At 42.4% G+C, this 17817-nt stretch overlaps 1 protein-coding gene across 16 annotated transcripts in view; it reads right to left on the reverse strand.

Annotated features, from left to right (window-relative positions):
* Nucleotides 1-17817, reverse strand: part of MACF1 (microtubule actin crosslinking factor 1) — a 410210-nt gene that overhangs the window by 295659 nt on the left and 96734 nt on the right. The window lies entirely within an intron of this gene.

Raw genomic sequence — 17817 nt, forward strand, 5'->3', positions numbered from 1 at the left:
TTTACTCCAACAAGGCTACTCGTAACATTCAGCCTTAGGGTTACGGTACAAAGCAGACATAGCTCGGAGGTATTTACAGCACAAGGTGATCCTGAACTACCACACCTCTCCCCATTGGCACACCTGAACACACAACCCTAGGATAAAGCAGTAGCATCCCGTGTAAGGACCAAATGAATGTGCGGGAGGAAACGGTCCACACATGTTGTAGCTGATGGCAAGGGGTGGGTCGCTAGATTGGGTTTCTTCACCTGCTCCCAGACAGCTGGCAGATTCAGGAGGGAGATGTTCGCATGAATACCAGACTAAAGGATTACAGCACAGACCCTTACAGTATGTCCCGAAAAGATCAAGATATCTGTCAAATACAGCATTACACACTAGACTGTAAAGCCACCAGGTCCCATAGGACCTTTTTACAGGCACTCCACAGTAAGAGCTTCATCCCACCCTGAAATTACTGGGAACAGAAAACTTTAACCACTTCCTTACTGGGCACTTAAACCCCCTTCCTGCCCAGAGGACTTTTTGCGATTCGGCACTGCGTCGCTTTAACTGACAATTACGCGGTCGTGCGACGTGGCTCCCACACAAAATTGGCGTCCTTTTTTTCCCACAAATAGAGCTTTCTTTTGGTGGTATTTGATCACCTCTGCGGTTTTTATTTTTTGCGCTATAAACAAAAATAGAGCGGCAATTTTGAAAAAAAAAATGTTTACTTGTTGCTATAATAAATAGCTAAATTTTTTTTAAAAAAAAAATGTTATCCTCAGTCTAGGCCGATACATATTCTACATATTTTTAGTAAAAAAAAAAAAAATCGCAATAAGCGACTGGTTTGCGCAAAAGTTATAGCGCCGACAAAATAAGGGACAGAATTTTTTTTTTTTTACTAGCAATGGCGGCGATCTGCGATTTTTATTGCGACTGCGACATTATGGCGGACACATCGGACACTTTTGACACATTTTTGGCACCATTCACATTTATACTGCAATCAGTGCTATAAAAATGCACCAATTACTGTATAAATGTGACTGGCAGGGAAGGGGTTAACACTAGGGGTGAGGAAGGGGTTAAATGTGTGTCCTATATAGTGTTCTAACTGTGTGGGGGGAGGGGGGTGACCGATCTGTGTCTCTATGTACAAGAGACACAGATCCGTCTCCTCTCTCCCCTGACAGCACCGCTGTCTGTTAGAGCCGGCAATGAGAAATGATCTCATATGTAAACATATGAGATCATCTCTCATTGGCCGCACAGATCGCCTAGAAAACGGCCACTCCGATTGGCCGTTCACGGCGATCTGTGATTGGCTGTGTCCAAGGGACACGGCCAGCACAGCAGTTCACCGTTGCGCGCTCGGGAGCGCGCGCGGGGAACGCGGAAAGGGGCGGACGTCAATTGACGGCGCCTCAGAGAAGTAGAACCACCCTGCGACCATATATAGTCGTACGGCCGTCGGGAAGTGGTTAAAGCAGAGGTTTGGATATTTGGTCTCTTTTTTCGAAGTTTCGAAGTTTACGCCCCTGTTCACAGTGGAGTGACTGGTCAAATCGCGTTACTGCCTATTACTGGCAATCACTCTTTTTTAATCGGTGCAAAAAAGTTAGGTAAAAAGGTAAAAAGTTGATCCTGTGCCTCTTTTGTCGATTTCGGGTGAGACTTGCATAGACATCTGTGTAGGAAGCCGAACAGATGTCTTCCAAGTCACACCCGAAGTCGCAGTGACATGCGGCTTAGAAATTGTGCAATTTTAGATAAAGTCGCATCATTTCAAAGGAGCAGTCAACGTGAACAGGGGCTCCGTTTTGTCATCAGCTTTTTTTTATGTCCACCAACAATGCAAAAACTGACTGTCCGTTTACATGTTTTTTGTCTGCTCCATTTTTTAAATGGAACAAAAAACGCTTTGATCAGATTAAAAAAAGAAACAGATGTTGATGGATGATACTCCGTTTATATATCCAGTTTTCCATAGACATGCATTGAGGTCCCTTTTTCTAACAGATTAATGAAAAATGGACAAAAATCTGTTCTCATGTGCGAAAGGGGCCTAAAACCCCTTTCAGACGGACGGCAGTTTTGCCGCAATTAAAAGCATGTACATTTTCAGTGAAATTCAAGGCTCTGGGCACAGCGATTAGCTGCATTTGTACATTGCGATTACGTGCGGCCGCGTTTTGCTGCGGTAGTCATTTCCATAGCAACCCTTTTGATTATGATGTGCTTCCTGTTCTTTTTTTTCTCACGCTGCTTTCCGCAGTTGACACAAAAGACTGCGATTACCTGCGCTTAAGTGCATATAGCAACGCTAAATCGCACTTGGACGCATTCAAATCTATTTTTTCTATTCGCACCAAACCGCATGCAACGAAATCGCAGCTAAACGTTGTGTGTGAATGGGGCCATAGAAAAGCGTTGTGTGCTTTTAGCTGCAGTAGAAATCTAGAAAATCCGCAGCTAAAAAAGCACCATTCTATCCGTCCGTGTGAAAGGGGCCTAAAGCGGATCTTCACTGTATCCGAGCACCACAAACCAGAAACACTATTTAATAGATTTGTAATATTCAGAGCAAACTTCTACATCTATCCATGTCTCCATGCTTTATTTTGCTGAACAATCACTAATATTTCTGGCTGTGGCCATTATCGAGTTCACAATGCTGCAAATTAAAAATCGTGCGATTGTACCGCAATTTCGTGGCCACGATTTCAGGGAATGCCAGTCTATAGAGCTGGATTCGCATTGCACACGGATAAAACTGGCACCGGACCCTTTTTTTCCACAGCTTAGATTCGCACCGCACTGATGTGAACGGCACTAATGGAAAACAATGTTATTTTAATGACTTGCAAATTTGAGCTATCGCAACGGCTCAAATTCGCAAAAGAATTCGCAGCAGTGTGAACCCAGCCTAAGGCTGGGTTCACACTACTACACTACTTTCATCCTACTTTGCTCTGCTACATTGGTCCTACATTTATCCTACATTGGTCCTACATCCATCCTACTTTCATGAACAGGATACTACTTTGTGTCATATAGAATATTTCTAGTCCCTGTTAAAGTACATACGTGCGATCATCTGTACAGGAGATAGGGAGGTCAGCTAATCACAAAGAGCTGTGCGGTTTATCTTACCACATGTATCAATATCTACAGATTCTACGTAAAATTCAAATCCAGACCAAATTATTTTGGAAAGCACTGGAAATGGTTAAAACCTCTAATTTCTACTTCAGTCTATAAAATTTCTCCCCACGATATGTCTGTCTGACCGGACGTCGCAACAAGAAATGAAACTAAATCTCGTCAGAAACATGGCAACAATAACAAAAAAAAAAAAAAAGGAGAGAGAGAGAGAGAAGGATTAGAAACTCTTACTAGGCTGTTACTTGCTTTCAAAAAACGTTTTGTTCCAAGTAACACGCGCCTCCCCGACAGCCAGGTGCCTTTCCTTGGGTAGTGCGTGTTATTAATGCCATGCGATTTCCCACTGGGGAGTATTCATTTCTTGTCCAGGTAACGAGTAATAGGTCATGAAAGTGTGGTGAAAACTCCCAGAGGGAGTTTTTTGTTTTTATTGCACGAATGTGATGGAAGGTAAAAGTGTTACTAGTTGCTGTGGGTTATTGCAATTTGCATGTCATTACTCGCTCTGCTGATTTTAGATAAGAGCACCTGTATTCTTCTATTTTAGAGCCATTTCACACAGAGGTGCCCGTAAAACAATGAGCACTTTTGATTCGTTAGCGGTGCGCTTTTTTTTTATATAAAGGACATGCGACTCAAAAAATGCTCCAAAAAACATTGAGGTGATTTTGAAGCGCTTTCCATTCATTTTTAATGGAGAGGGGCATTTTTGAGGCGTTTGTTTTTAGCGCTCCAAACATGCTGCTTACATGCATTTTTTTCACTGCTCTGCCAGCACAGGACTCCAGTTTGAAAGCATTTATTGACTTTAATAGGAAGCAGCTTTCGTGAGATTTTCAGGCGTTTTTTTTTTTTTTTTTTTTGCGCCAAAATGCTTGAAAAGCCACCGTCTCATCCCCTCCGTCACACAAAAAGCTGCATCCTAGGGCCTGCGTATATATATATATATATATATATATATATATATATATATATATATATATATATATATATATATATATATATATATATATATATATATATATATATATACACACACACACATACACACACACACTTCTACCTTTTTAACAGCATCTCACATTAATCACATGACTCCAGGCTCTCCCTGTGTGATATCTCCAGTGGGCGGGGAAAAGATTTCCCTGATGTCAGCCAGGGAACAGAGGAGAAGAGAGCCTGGAGTCATGCGATTACTGGAAGACACTGTTAAAACAGGTAGACATCTTTATTTTTTTTATAAAGCATAGGGGCACTAGGACACAGCTTTTTATGTGACAGAGGAGATGATATACAGATCAGTTAGTTTTGAAGCAGTGGGAAGGGGAGCAGATCAGCGATAGTGAGAGATGACAGGCAGGGAGGGGAAGGAGGACAGAGGGAGACAGGAGAGCTGCAGATAGCAGCGTATGACAAAGGCACATATGCTGACAACGGTGTCAGGTCTCATCAACCCTGATTTATCGTGGCAAGCATACAGAGGGTGAAGGTAGAATCTGGCAGGATCAGCCAGGTATTACAGGCGATACAGGGGGCCAAAAAACACAACACAAGCACTATGCTGTATAACATGATTTAAAGGAACAGGATCTTTATTTGTATGTTTTTGGGTTAACAAACACTTTAATTGAACAAGCTGAAGTTAGAAGCTTATTGGCCACCATGCACAGCTGCAGTAGATTTTACACTCTCCAGTTTTAGTAAATCAACCACAATGTATAGAACTAAGCCCTCATTTACATTGCCAGCGGCTTTGAAATTATGCAACTTCATAGCTCCATATTGACTTGGAAGACATCTGTGCGGCTTCATGCACAGATGTCTATGCAAATCACACTTGAAATTGCCAAAAGTAGTGCAGGAACTACTTTTTCAAAGTCGGCATCGCACCGATACGAACAATGCAATTGCCAACAATAGGGTGCTACAGGTGACAGATCAAATCGCATGACAAGTTGCTCCAATGTGAACAAGGGCTTAAAGGATCACTAAAGGAATTTTTTTTTTAAGCCAAATAGCTTCCTTTACCTTACTGCAGTACTGGTTTCATGTCCTTATTGTTCGTTTTTGCTTTGAAGTGGCTGTAATTCTGCTCTGATCTCCACACTTCCTGGTTGTCTGGCTCCTTATAACCACAGTACTGGGAGCTTTTCACGGTGGCCTAAGCTGTCATTACTGTGTGTCTAAAACTTACAGAACCAATCAGATTCATTTTAAAAACAAAACACTGCCCTGGATTTGTTTGTTTTTGTTCTGTGGGTCTCTTTACTTCACATAAACATGAAACCAGTTTAAAACCGAAAGTGAAACTAGAGGCACATTATATGATTGATTTTTATCTATTTTTAATCATTTTTAAAAGGAATCGGTTAACTATTATGTCTCTATACCCTGTAAACAGTCATTTCAGCAAAAAAAATGTTTTCCTTTAGTGACCCTTTAAAGATCAGTGCAACCAATATCATCTATTAGATTCATATGTGTGTCATGGGGCTCTGGTGTGGCCATTTCTGAGATTCCAGCTACACCAAAGGGTGTACAAAGGAGCGCTCATCTTTTCTGGAGTGTTGAGTTATGTATCCTTACACAAGGGGCAACAGGAGCACACCTAAATACATGCACAAGACATGGGGGTTGATTTACTAAAATCAGAAAGTGCAAAATCTGGTGCAGCTGTGCATGGTAGCCAATCAGCTTCTAATTTCAGTTTGTTTAATTAAGCTTTGATAAATAAACTGGAAAGCTGATTGGTTGCACTGCACAGCTGCCCCAGATTTTGCACTCTCTAGTTTAAGGCTTCATTCACACTTGGCGGACTCCGTCGCTACGGAGTCCGCCTGCTCCCGTCGGCTCAGCGGGAGATCAGTCCGCAGATCTCCGCTGAGCCGACGATGACAAGCTCCTCTCTGCTCACTGAGCGGGGAGCGGCTTGTCGGGCACCGCTGTGTCCCTATGGAGCGATCTGATGAAAACGGACAGCATGTCCGTTTTCATCAGATCTTACCCAATCTGATCCGCCATGGACGGATGGGGACGTGGCCCCCATACGTCTGTTTTTAGCGGGTCGGATGTCAGCGGACATGTCTCCGCTGACATCCGACGCTCCATAGCGATGCATGGAGCGGCCGTTCAGGTCCGCCGACAGACGGACCCGAACGGCCAAGTGTGAATGAGGCCTTAGTAAATCAACCCCACGGTGTACATGAGGAAACAGTGAGCAGATGCCAAATATCTATAGGCAAACTTTTATGGTCACTTTCTTTAAAAAGGATCAGGCACATTGAACTTGCCGAATGTCAACAGTAGGATTATGATCAGAGAACAGAAAATTCAAAGGATACGATTATTTGAAGTGATATGTAAACACGTAAAGGAAGGGCAAAGGCTACTACTGTGTACGCTGTAGCTCACAAGGTTATATATAGATCACTGTGTTTACAATTTTAGAAACATGGCACAGTCATGAAATCAAATTCTCATCTACTTTTAATTAATTGATCCACTCTAGAAAAACAAATGTAATTTAGCGACATGTTTTAGGAGAAAGCATTCCCAATTACAAGGAAACCTGAAAGATAAAACACACAGGCCTCCATTGTTGCCTGCTCCTTCTGAAGAAGCTAGTCGAGTCCCTGACTAGGATGACTATAGATAAAGGATCCTCTCACACCTATATGTCTGGAATAGAGCTGCACGCATTTGGAGTTTTTAGTGCACATTAAAATTTGTGGGGGTCAGTGGGGAAAATACCCCTTGTGGGAAGACTGTCTCTCTCACAGTCGTGATCAAAATTCTGCCCTTATAGACAGCTAAAAGAGCATTGGCGTCATGCAGCTGGCATTGCCAAATGGCACTGGCCACAAAACTATGCAGGCACCATCCAATGAAAAGTCAATCAGCCACAGTACATAGAAATCATAAAATTTTCTGGAGAATCCCCAGGCTTCCATGTAAAAATGGCTGATCTACGTCTGCCAGCATCAAAGCACAGAGGAAGCAGATTCAAGCAGTTTCCAGTCAGGCATTGCAATCAGAAAACATAGATAGCATGAGGGGGGCTGAGCGATGCCAGGAGCAGCATGGTGTGGTTTGCTGGACTACCAGAGCGTGGGCTATTTATTGATCACTGACTAATTCTAGAGTGAACTCCTACTTTAAAAACAGTTGACTAATCAAAGTGGAAAAATTCACGAATAAGAAAACAATGAGTTACACATTAACTGACCTCATTGCTTGGTTAGAAACCTGGAGGTTCAGGTTAGGCGCCTTGATAGAAAGTACTGCGTTTGGTAGAAATACATTATATGGCATGTCTTACCCCCTCAATTCCCACACACCCACAAGACCCCAACTAAAATTTAGAGACTGGTAATCTGTAATCTACCTAATTTTTGTTCTTGGCTTTAGATTTGCTTAACCACTTAAAGCGGAGCTCCACCCTAAAGTGGAACTCACGCTGATCGGCACCCGCCCCCCCTCCGGTGTCACATTTGACACCTTTCAGGGGGGAGGGGGGTGCAGATACCTGTCTAAAGACAGGTATTTGCACCCACTTCCGGCCACACGCTACGGGCAAAAGACGGGTTTTTCTGACTTCCCGTCTGTCGCCCGTTGTGTGCTGGGAACACTCGGCTCCCAGCACACAGCGTGTGAGCCAATCGGCGGGCGCAGCGCGACTCGCGCATGCGCCGTAGGGAACCGGGTAGTGAAGCCGGAGCGCTTCACTTCCTGGTTCCCTCACTGAGGATGGCGGGGGGAGCAGCAGAGAGACGAGCGGTCGCTCGTCCTCTGCTGCTGACGGCGCTGGACTCCAGGACAGGTAAGTGTCCTAATATTAAAAGTCAGCAGCTGCAGTATTTGTAGCTGCTGGCTTTTAATATTTTTTTATACTGGCACATCCGCTTTAAGGACCATCTAACGCCGATATACGTCAGCAGAATGGCACGGCTGGGCACAATCACGTACCTGTACGTCCTCTTTAAGTGCCCAGCCGTGGGTCGGGTGCCCGCGACCCGATCGCCGCCGGAGTCCCTCGATTGATCACAGGAGCTGAAGAACGAGGAGAGGTGTGTGTATATATATATATATATATATATATATATATATATATATATATATATATATATATATATATATATATATATATATATATATATATATATATATATATATATATATATATATATATATATATAATAAAAACACACCTTCCCCGTTCTTCACAGTGGCAGTGTCATTGATCGTCTGTTCCCTGATATAGGGAAAGGCGATCAATGATGTCACACGTAAAGCCCCGCCCACCTACAGTTAGGAACACATATGAGGTCACACAACCCATTCAGCGCCCCCTAGTGGTTAACTCCCAAACTGCAATTGTCATTTTCACAGTAAACAATGCATTTTTATAGCACTTTTTGCTGTGAAAATGACAATGGTCCCAAAAATGTGTCAAAATTTTCCGATGTGTCCGCCATAATGTCGCAGTCACGATTAAAAAAAAAAAAAAAAAAAAAAAGAAATTGCCACCATTAGTAGTAAAAAAAATAATATTAATAAAAATGCAATAAAACTATCCCCTATTTTGTAAATGCTATAAATTTTGCACAAACCAATCGATAAACACTTATCACTTTTGGCTATAAAACATATATCCAATAAAAAAAAAATATGGTAAAAATAATTTCTTCATAAATGTAGGCCAATATGTATACTGATGTATTTAAAGTGCCAGTAACACTTTATGTCTTATGTCCGAAAATCGTACGAAAAATGCCGCTTTCTAATCGATCGTACCATAATCGGATCGTTAGTACAGAGCTTTCGAGAGCCGATCATGACAGTTCATCCGATATTATTCTATCGGACATGCACAGAATTTTTTTTCGTACGATGCCAGATCGTACGATTTTCGTTTAATCAGTCTACCTGTCGTTCGAAAATGCAATACAAATGCATTACAACACATGACATCACTTCTGAATTTCTATTCTGTCATACGAGAATTTGTGACTTTAGTAAACTCATCAGATTCAACGTGAGATTAGCTCGCAAAAAAAACCATGGAAGATCATTCGTCCTAAAATCTCACTGTGTGTGCGGGACATTAAGGTAGCAATGCTCATAGGTGGAAGGAAAGAAAATTACTTGATTCCTTGATCAACATACAGTAAGTGTTGACCAGGGAAACCCTCCCGCAGCACTATTGTGTTCTGCCGACAGGGAGCGCTACTGGAAGAGCGCAATAATTAGTGTTTCAGGCTTATAGCCATCAGAACGAATCAGTCGGGAAATACCCAACAAGCTGGTTGTACACAAGTAGATGGATTGACTTGTGTACAACCAAGGTGCCCGTACATGGATGGAAATCTGTCCGGTCCCTACTGAACCAGCTTTACTCTGTGCATTTACACACAAACATTGATCAGAGCACATTCAAAGCTGTGCAGAACTTCTGCGCTGTCAGTGCACATAACACATATATTTTCTAAAGGAAACTGGTTAGAAATACATCCAGGACATATACATATACAAATACTATTACAAGGAATTTGATCAAGGCAATGATGATAAACTATATGCTTGGAACCAAACTGAGTTTCCCAATTTCAAATTCCTTTGACTAACCCACATAGGAAATGCCCCAAATACAGATAACACGCACAAAAACTAGCTAGATAAACATATTTGTTTGAGTGTTATGAAAACTAATGTGTATACTGTATAAACAAAAATTCACTTTTAATCCTTGTTTAAAAAATAAATAAATACATTTATCTTTGGTTGCAAAAAAAAAAAAAAAGGGAGAAAAGAAAATCCCATATTCATACAAGATAATCTCTTTATTCAAGACATGTTGTTCTCAGCATATAGAACAGCTCTGCAGACAGGAAACCTTTTCGTCTGCTTATCTCTGCACTCTCAATGGCGAACAGTCCAAAAAATTCCTATACACGTAAATTATAATTGGACTTTTAATAAAAAAAGTACATCAATCCACTTACTCTCAACTTGAAATAACCCAGAAGCACTCATCTACATACTTAATTCAGCAAGACAGCCGCAGCCCCGCTCACTGTTAGAGGTCCTCTTGTTTAGCCTTGGCCGCGCCTGCGCAGTGAGCCCCAATAGCCCCGTATAGGGCTGCACGCCAACTGGAGACACTCAAAGTACCGTCCTATTGGGGTACATTCTGTAGGCATGGCCAGTGCTAAAGAAGATTTTCACCCAGAGAAAGTAAACAGAAGAGGTCATGACCGTCATGCTGCAATAAGTAAACAGCTGGGGGTTAGTTTAGATAAGGGGTCTACTGTTTACTACAAGTACACTTGTCCTTTTCACAAATATTCTCTTAAAACCACTATTATTTATAATAGGGTTGTCCAGATACCGATACCAGTATCGGTACCGATATCGAGTATTTGCGCTAGTACTCGCGCAAATACTCCCGATACCAAAATAGAATACTTTTTTTTTTTTTTGTGACATCGAACACAAATTGGATGGCACCATTGGATGGCACTGATAGGTGGCACTGGCATTGATTGAATGGCACTCATAAATGGATGGCACTGATAGGTGGCACTGGCATTGATTGGGTGGCACTGATGAGATGCACTGATGCACTAATGGGCACTGATCTGCACTGATAGGTGGCACTGGCTAGCTGCACTTTTGGGCACTGGCACCGATGAGCTGCACTGACAGTGATCACTCCTTCAATGATATGTAGTTTTCCAGTACCGTATGCTAAAAAACAGCCCCACACCATGATGTACCAGTTCTTCATAATTCTAAAGAAAATATCTTTGGTCTGTATTGTGGTTTGAAAACGGTCACATGACATTAAAAAAAAGTATCGGTATTCGGTATCGGCGACTACTTGAAAAAAAGTATCGGTACTTGTACTTGGTCCTAAAAAAGTGGTATCGGGACAACCCTAATTTATAACCTCCCTCATAGAACACAGTACTCTTCCTGACATTGCCTTCATCTGCTTTTCTCTCCAGAAGTACAGCACCATATTTGTTCAAGCATCGGCCAGGATCAGCACCTAATTCCAGGACTAAGCTGGCCCAGTCATGTAAAACCTGGTTTATGTGCAGTTATTAGCCGTGTTCACAAATATCTGACAGAGATCTGCCCCTACAGCAGCCTCTCAGCTTGTGACTTGCTACAAATTTACCATGCATAATCTAAGTGATGATCACTGGGGAGAAGAGTGCTTCATTTTGCCTGAAACAGGCTGATTTTTGTTGATAAAATGATAAATGATAAAATGTGACACTTTCCTAAACAATTTTACTGTTGTAAATTATGACATACCAGGAACGTATTAAAGTTTTTGTAAAGGATTAAAAATATATATATATATATATATATATATATATATATATATATATATATATATATATATATATATATATATATATGACAAACATCTCTATACTTACCTGCTCTGTGCAATGGAATTGCACGGAACAGCCCAAACCTCCTCTTCTTGGGTCCCCCATCTGCGTTTCTGGCTCCTCCTGCCTTCCCAGTGGCCTCATAGCAAGCTGCCTGCTATGGGGGCACTTGTGTGGGCTTGATCCCAAACCGCATTGTGAGCATCTATTGACACACACAGTCGATTGACAGCATTGGAAGCCAATGGCTCCCGTTGCACCAGCAAAGCCAGAAGTGAAGTGCTTTTTTTTTTTTTTTTTTTTTTAGATGTGGAGAGGGATTAGAACACTTGTAAATTGTTATTGCTGTCTGTGCCCCCATTAAGGTGAAAGTGAAAGAAAACCCCAAAATTTTGGGTTGTCCCCAGAAAAGTAATAGGAGGGGAAATCTTCCAAATGATGATACTAGTTTCAGGGACCTAGGGGTCTCCCACAAATTCCCTTTATTTCAAGGCATTTCCTCTCACTTCCCATTTGGCTGTGAAGGCAAATCTCCACAAATGGGACACAGATTGCAAAAAAAAAAAAAAAATCTGACAGGGGTTATATAACCCTCCCTTGCTCTATCCAAAATAAAAATGTTGCCTATAGTTCTACTTTAATGAAAGGAATGCATTAAGGTAAAAAAAAAGTTTAGCCCCTGTTCACATCGGGCTGATTTGTCAAATCGCATGGCAAATCGGAGCCTATTGCCAGCACCGTCCGACGCTGAATTTGTGGCGCCGCACTGATTTCCAAAAGTAGTTCCTGCACTACTTTTGGCGACTTCGGGGGAGACTTCAATACACATCGTGCATGTCAGACGGTCAGAGCAGCTCCCCATCAAGCCACTTGATGAGCCGCTGTGTCTTCAGTGGCTCATCCATCCATCCATCCATCCCGCACATGTTTGGGTACAGTGCTGTTACTACAGGCTCATCCTACCCTTTGTTTTTTCATGTGCGTTTCTCATGCACCTTTGTGAGTACACCTTTATTAAAGCCGAGTTCCATCCACTTTTTAATCTTATCATGCGATTCTAAACTGACTGTAATGACTGCATTGGACATTATTTTCTCTTTGTTTACCTTGTTTCCAAGGCTCTCTCTCCCTTCTGGTTTCCCCCCTCCGCAGCGCTGTACAGTTTCCTGCGGCGCACTGGCTCCTGGGAGATGTGTGTCACGATTTCCAGGAGTCCGTGGTCATCGCCGCCTCTCAGCATCGCAAGATTTGAATACGATTGTGATGGCAACCAGAGACGTATCCTGCGCTGCAACCTATGTTAAAAGCACATGCGCGAGATTGGGAGGTGCATGCTGGGTAGCCAGCAGCACCATATCCCGGAAAAGTATCCTAGTGGGCTTCACATGCCCACAAGCAAGATGAAAGCGCGCAACACAGCTAAAACAAAAGGTTAGTTTTATTAAAATAATAATAAAAATACAGTGGCGTTTTTACTAAAAATAGCGATTACAACCCAAGAATAAAAACAGTTGCCTTTAAAAAAAAAAATATATATATATATATATATATAATGTGGGCGGAACTCCGTTTTAAAACTGGTTGAAGCGCGCTACACTAGAGTGGCCGCGCCGCCTCCCCGTCCCCTCAATACATCATCAAATGACAGCTGAATTCAGTTAAATATTTAAAACGCACTCATTTAATATGTACTTATGATCAAAGCTCAGGATAGTTGTATGGAAAGGAGACATGTTCATGCGTTTTCACAGCAAGATTAACATCACTGCTCAGTCATGGAAAACAAAATGGTCAAAGGCACTCTTTTAACCTTGCAGGTTGCGACTTTATTTTGATACTTATTTCTCTAGGTCAAACTGAAGTACATTTGGCAACATTTAACTTAATTTGTTGGTTACAGTGTTTGCTACTAAACTTTTCTGCAGTATTGAGCCAAAACACAGTTTGTTCAGAAATAGTACAAGCATAATCCTCAAGTCATTTTTGCTAAATTCCAGTTGCAAAGTTGCTGGTTTTCATCATCCCAGACAGCGATCAGAACACACTCCATGAGAATGAACTTCTGGGTTTGGCGAGACAAAGCAAATGAGTCACTAGAGCAAAACAGACCCAAATGAATGCATGTCTCCTGCACCGTGTTATTAAATAACCCCAGGAAAGGCACTCATTTACAGATATAATAGAGGATAATTGCTAATATGTCTACAAAATCTTGTGCTAATGTTTAGCTACAAATATTTGTAAACACAGAAAACACTTGTTACAATGAATATCATCAGTTGATAAGTGTACCTAAACATAGGATTTTAAAGCAGTGTAGGGCAGCTTACCCACCCTTATTTTTTCTAATAATGTACCTGGAGATCCTACCAGTAAGAACCTTGTCAATTCATTCTTCATTCTTGCTGAAGGCTGCCATTTTGTTGAAGCCCAGTGCCCCTGAACAGCAGGAAATCTTTAAAGCAGAATAAATAAATAAAAGTCAGCAGCTACAAATACTGCAGCTGCTGACTGTTAAAATAAGGACACTTACCTGCCCAGGGCTCCTGCTATGTCTTCACCCGAAGCCGACCTGTCCCTCGGCTCCCAGGTGCAGCCGCCGACATCTTCAGTAATGGAATCAGGAAGTGAAGCCAGTTTCCCTACTGCGCATGCGCGAGTTGCACTGCACGTTCCGAGGGGTACCGTGTGTCTCCCATAAGACAGAAGGGGGGGCAGAGGAGGGGATGGACATGGTGTAGAACGCCATGGATTCTGCAGGGCTCTTTTGCCACAAGTGGGAGCAAATACCTGTATTAGACAGGTATCTGCTCCCCCCCTCCCCCTGAAAGGTGCAAAATGTTAAACCGGAGGGGGGGGGGGGGGATCGGAAAAGCGGAAGTTACATTTTTGGGTGGAACTCTGCTTTAAGCTGTCAGCAAATTGGCCTTTAATGGCTCCGATTTCACAATGCCAAAAATGGAGAGCAACTGAGCATGTGCAGAGCAGGGTGAGGCTGTGTATTACTGGGATTTTAACAGTATAGGTACTTATTTTTAATGTAGTACATCACTATACCAGCAAGAAGAACCAGCATAAGGTGACCTAGCAGGACTTGATTTTCTGACTAAAGCTCCACTTTAACCACTTCCCACCCGGTCAATAGCATATTGACGTCCGGAAAGGGGTTTCGTTATCCTGACTGGACGTCTATTGACTCCTGCAGGATAACAGCCGCCGCGCGCCCATGGGGGGGCGCATCACGGCGATCAGTGGTGCAGCGTGCATCAGCAGTCATATTTAGAATTCCACGACATGTTCAAATAGCTTGCCATTGGCAAACTTCTTATTATTGATATTTTTATTTATTCCATTAGAATTTATAGCTATGCAAATATCCTGCAGGGGGCCATGTTGGGAAATCCTTCTGCATGACAAGTAGGGGTTCGCAGATCACCAAGAGAGTGGGGTGCATTTTACAATCCTCCATATTGGATGTCAAGAAACGGAACTGGAAATTATTGTCTCAAAACATAAAACTGAAGCACCAGAAAGGTTAGGAACTAATCTGAACAGTGTTCAGAAATCCATTATCCATATATTTGCAGCCCTCAACAATGAATGGAATTGGTGAGGGTTTGATAAAGAAAATATAATAAAGCCAGAGCTGAAAATCCTTAAATTATTTAGTAAATTGCAAATTGTTTAATTGTCAAAAGCAAGAAAATCCCAATCTGCACACGAGGAAGGAAGTATTATTTGCTTATGAAAAAAAAATCTTTTTCATATGAATTCCTGGAATTTTGTTCAGTACAAAAGGAATTGCGATTACTTTTTAGACTATATAAGGACACAGACGGCCCAGAGCGAAAGTGAAACTACTCTCAGTCTAACAATTCATTTTTATCAAAAACCTATATAGTGGAAATTTACATTTAATGTAGCTATGCATAAAGCATTGTCCGATTCCTAAATTATGGAATGCAGTTATTCAGAGAATTGAAAATTAGCAAGGGTTAAAACAAGTTGAGCAGACACCAGAAATTCCAGTAGAGGGAGAGACGGAACAGCTGGGAATCCAATAGCCAGTTGCTGGGGGCCCCATAACCAGCTGTTACACCAGTAAAACCAGTCACCCAACAGCTCATACCAATATGACCAGTCCCTCAGTCACACTTCAAAGTCCAACCAAAGCCCCTTGATTTTTATCAAAGTGTAGAAAAGCTCCACTCCCAGACATTATTGGAAGGTTCATTACACAAGTCCCTTTATACCTGTCCCTGGTGTGCATTTTATTATTTCATCCTATGTTAAAGGATTAGCGTTCCTTAGAAATTAAAGTGTATATTAAGTGCTTTCATTTTTAATTCAAACCATTAAAGACTCAGCGCTGAGTGGCAGGCTTCAATCTATACTTCTTTACATAATGCAAAGCTCACTTTAAAGTTATACACTGTAAACAATGATTGGACTATAAATATAAAAATGCTCATGCACACAATTAAGGATAATAAATGTGAGCTATTTAAAAAGGAGGTTCAGTCTGGGCAAAAAAAAATCAGCAGCTACAAATCCTGTGGCTGCTGACTTTTAATAGGACGACACTTAAGCCCGGTACACACAGTTGGTTTGGTCCGATGAGAATGAACCGAAGTTCATTTTCATCGGACCAAACCGACCGCGTGTATAGGCTATCGGTCTGGTTTCCTTCGGTCCAAAATTTCTAAACATGCTTCAAAACCGAACCGATGGACCGCTGCCCCATCGATGGTTAGTACAGAAAAGCATTGGTTCAAAACCCACGCATGCTCAGAATCAAGTCGACGCATGCTTGGAAGCATTGAACTTCGTTTTATTTAGCACGTCGTGTGTTTGACGTCACCACGTTCTGACCCGATCGGATTTTGGACTGATGGTGTGTACACACATCAGGCCGTACGGCCACTTCAGAGGTGAACCGATGAAAACGGTCTGATGGGCCAGTCTCATCGGTTTGGTCCGACCGTGTGTACGGGGCCTTACATGTCCAGGGATCCAGCACCGTCCTCACCTTGGGCTAGTTCTTCACTAGCTTTCAGGTTCTCGGTGTTGGCATCCTGTGGGCAGTTGGCTATGCAGCATTTGGCTTCACAGCCAGCAACCCTCTGCGCATGCGCGAGCCATGCTGTGCTTTGCAAATGGTCACGCAGTTTTCTAGGACCTGTGACTTGTGCCAAAAGACTGCAGGGGGGGGGGGGGCATGGGCGGGGTGGTGAGGAGAACTTCTTCTTGGAGCGCCTCAGTAATTTGAGTAAAAATGGGAGCAGAACCTGTCAAACCTATGTACCCTCCTCCCCCCCCCCTCAGAAAAACATGCCAAATATGGGGGGAGGAGGGGACTTCAAGCAGAACTTCCCTTTTTGGGTGGAGTTGAACTTTGAGGCCTCGTACACACGACCGAACATGTCTGCTGAAACTGGTCCACGGACATGTCCAACCGTGTGTAGGGCCTAGCGGGCAGTTTTCCAGCCGAGCGGACAGGTTTCCAGCGGACAAAAGTTTCTTGGCATGCTAAGAAACTTGTCCGCTGGAAAGCTGTCCGTCGGACATGTCCGATGGTTAGTATGACTCATCGGACATGTCCGCTGGTTATGACGTATAACCAGCGGCCCAAAATCCCGCGCATGCGTCGAATTGTTTTGACGAATGCGTGGAAGCATTGAACTTCCGTGTCAGAGAACGTCGGTGTCTTCTACGTCACCGCATTCTCTGTCCGCGGGGATTTTGGTCTGATGGTGTGTACACACATCAGACCAAAACCTCCCAGCAGACATGTCCGATGAAAACGGTCCGCGGACCGTTTTCATCGGACATGTTCGGCCGTGTGTACAAGGCCTAACATATCATGCAGCGTTTTATGTTGAGCAGTAACCAAAATGCAGTATTTAAAACAGACAGCAAGAGAAAAACTGAAATATTGGCACTTGAATGAAGTACACAAGTATACAACTTTCTTGGAAAAGGATTAGCTGAGATTTTTTTAAAAAAAGTGAGTATTTAGAATGCAAATTAAAATTTCACACTTGAAAAGAATAGAATGGGTTGGCTGACAACCTAGAGACAACACGATGAATACAGAAAACTCGCACTATCACAACCATACTTGTCCAATTTACTGTGTTCGTGTAAAAGTCTCTGCAGCTCTGAACCATTTTGAACTTGTACCATAAGCATCTACTTTACAAGATAAACAGCATTTTACCAGTACAAAACACACTTTTATATAAATGCACTCAAT

The sequence above is a fragment of the Rana temporaria genome, chromosome 2 (assembly GCF_905171775.1).
Source record: "Rana temporaria chromosome 2, aRanTem1.1, whole genome shotgun sequence".
Lineage (NCBI taxonomy): Eukaryota > Metazoa > Chordata > Amphibia > Anura > Ranidae > Rana > Rana temporaria.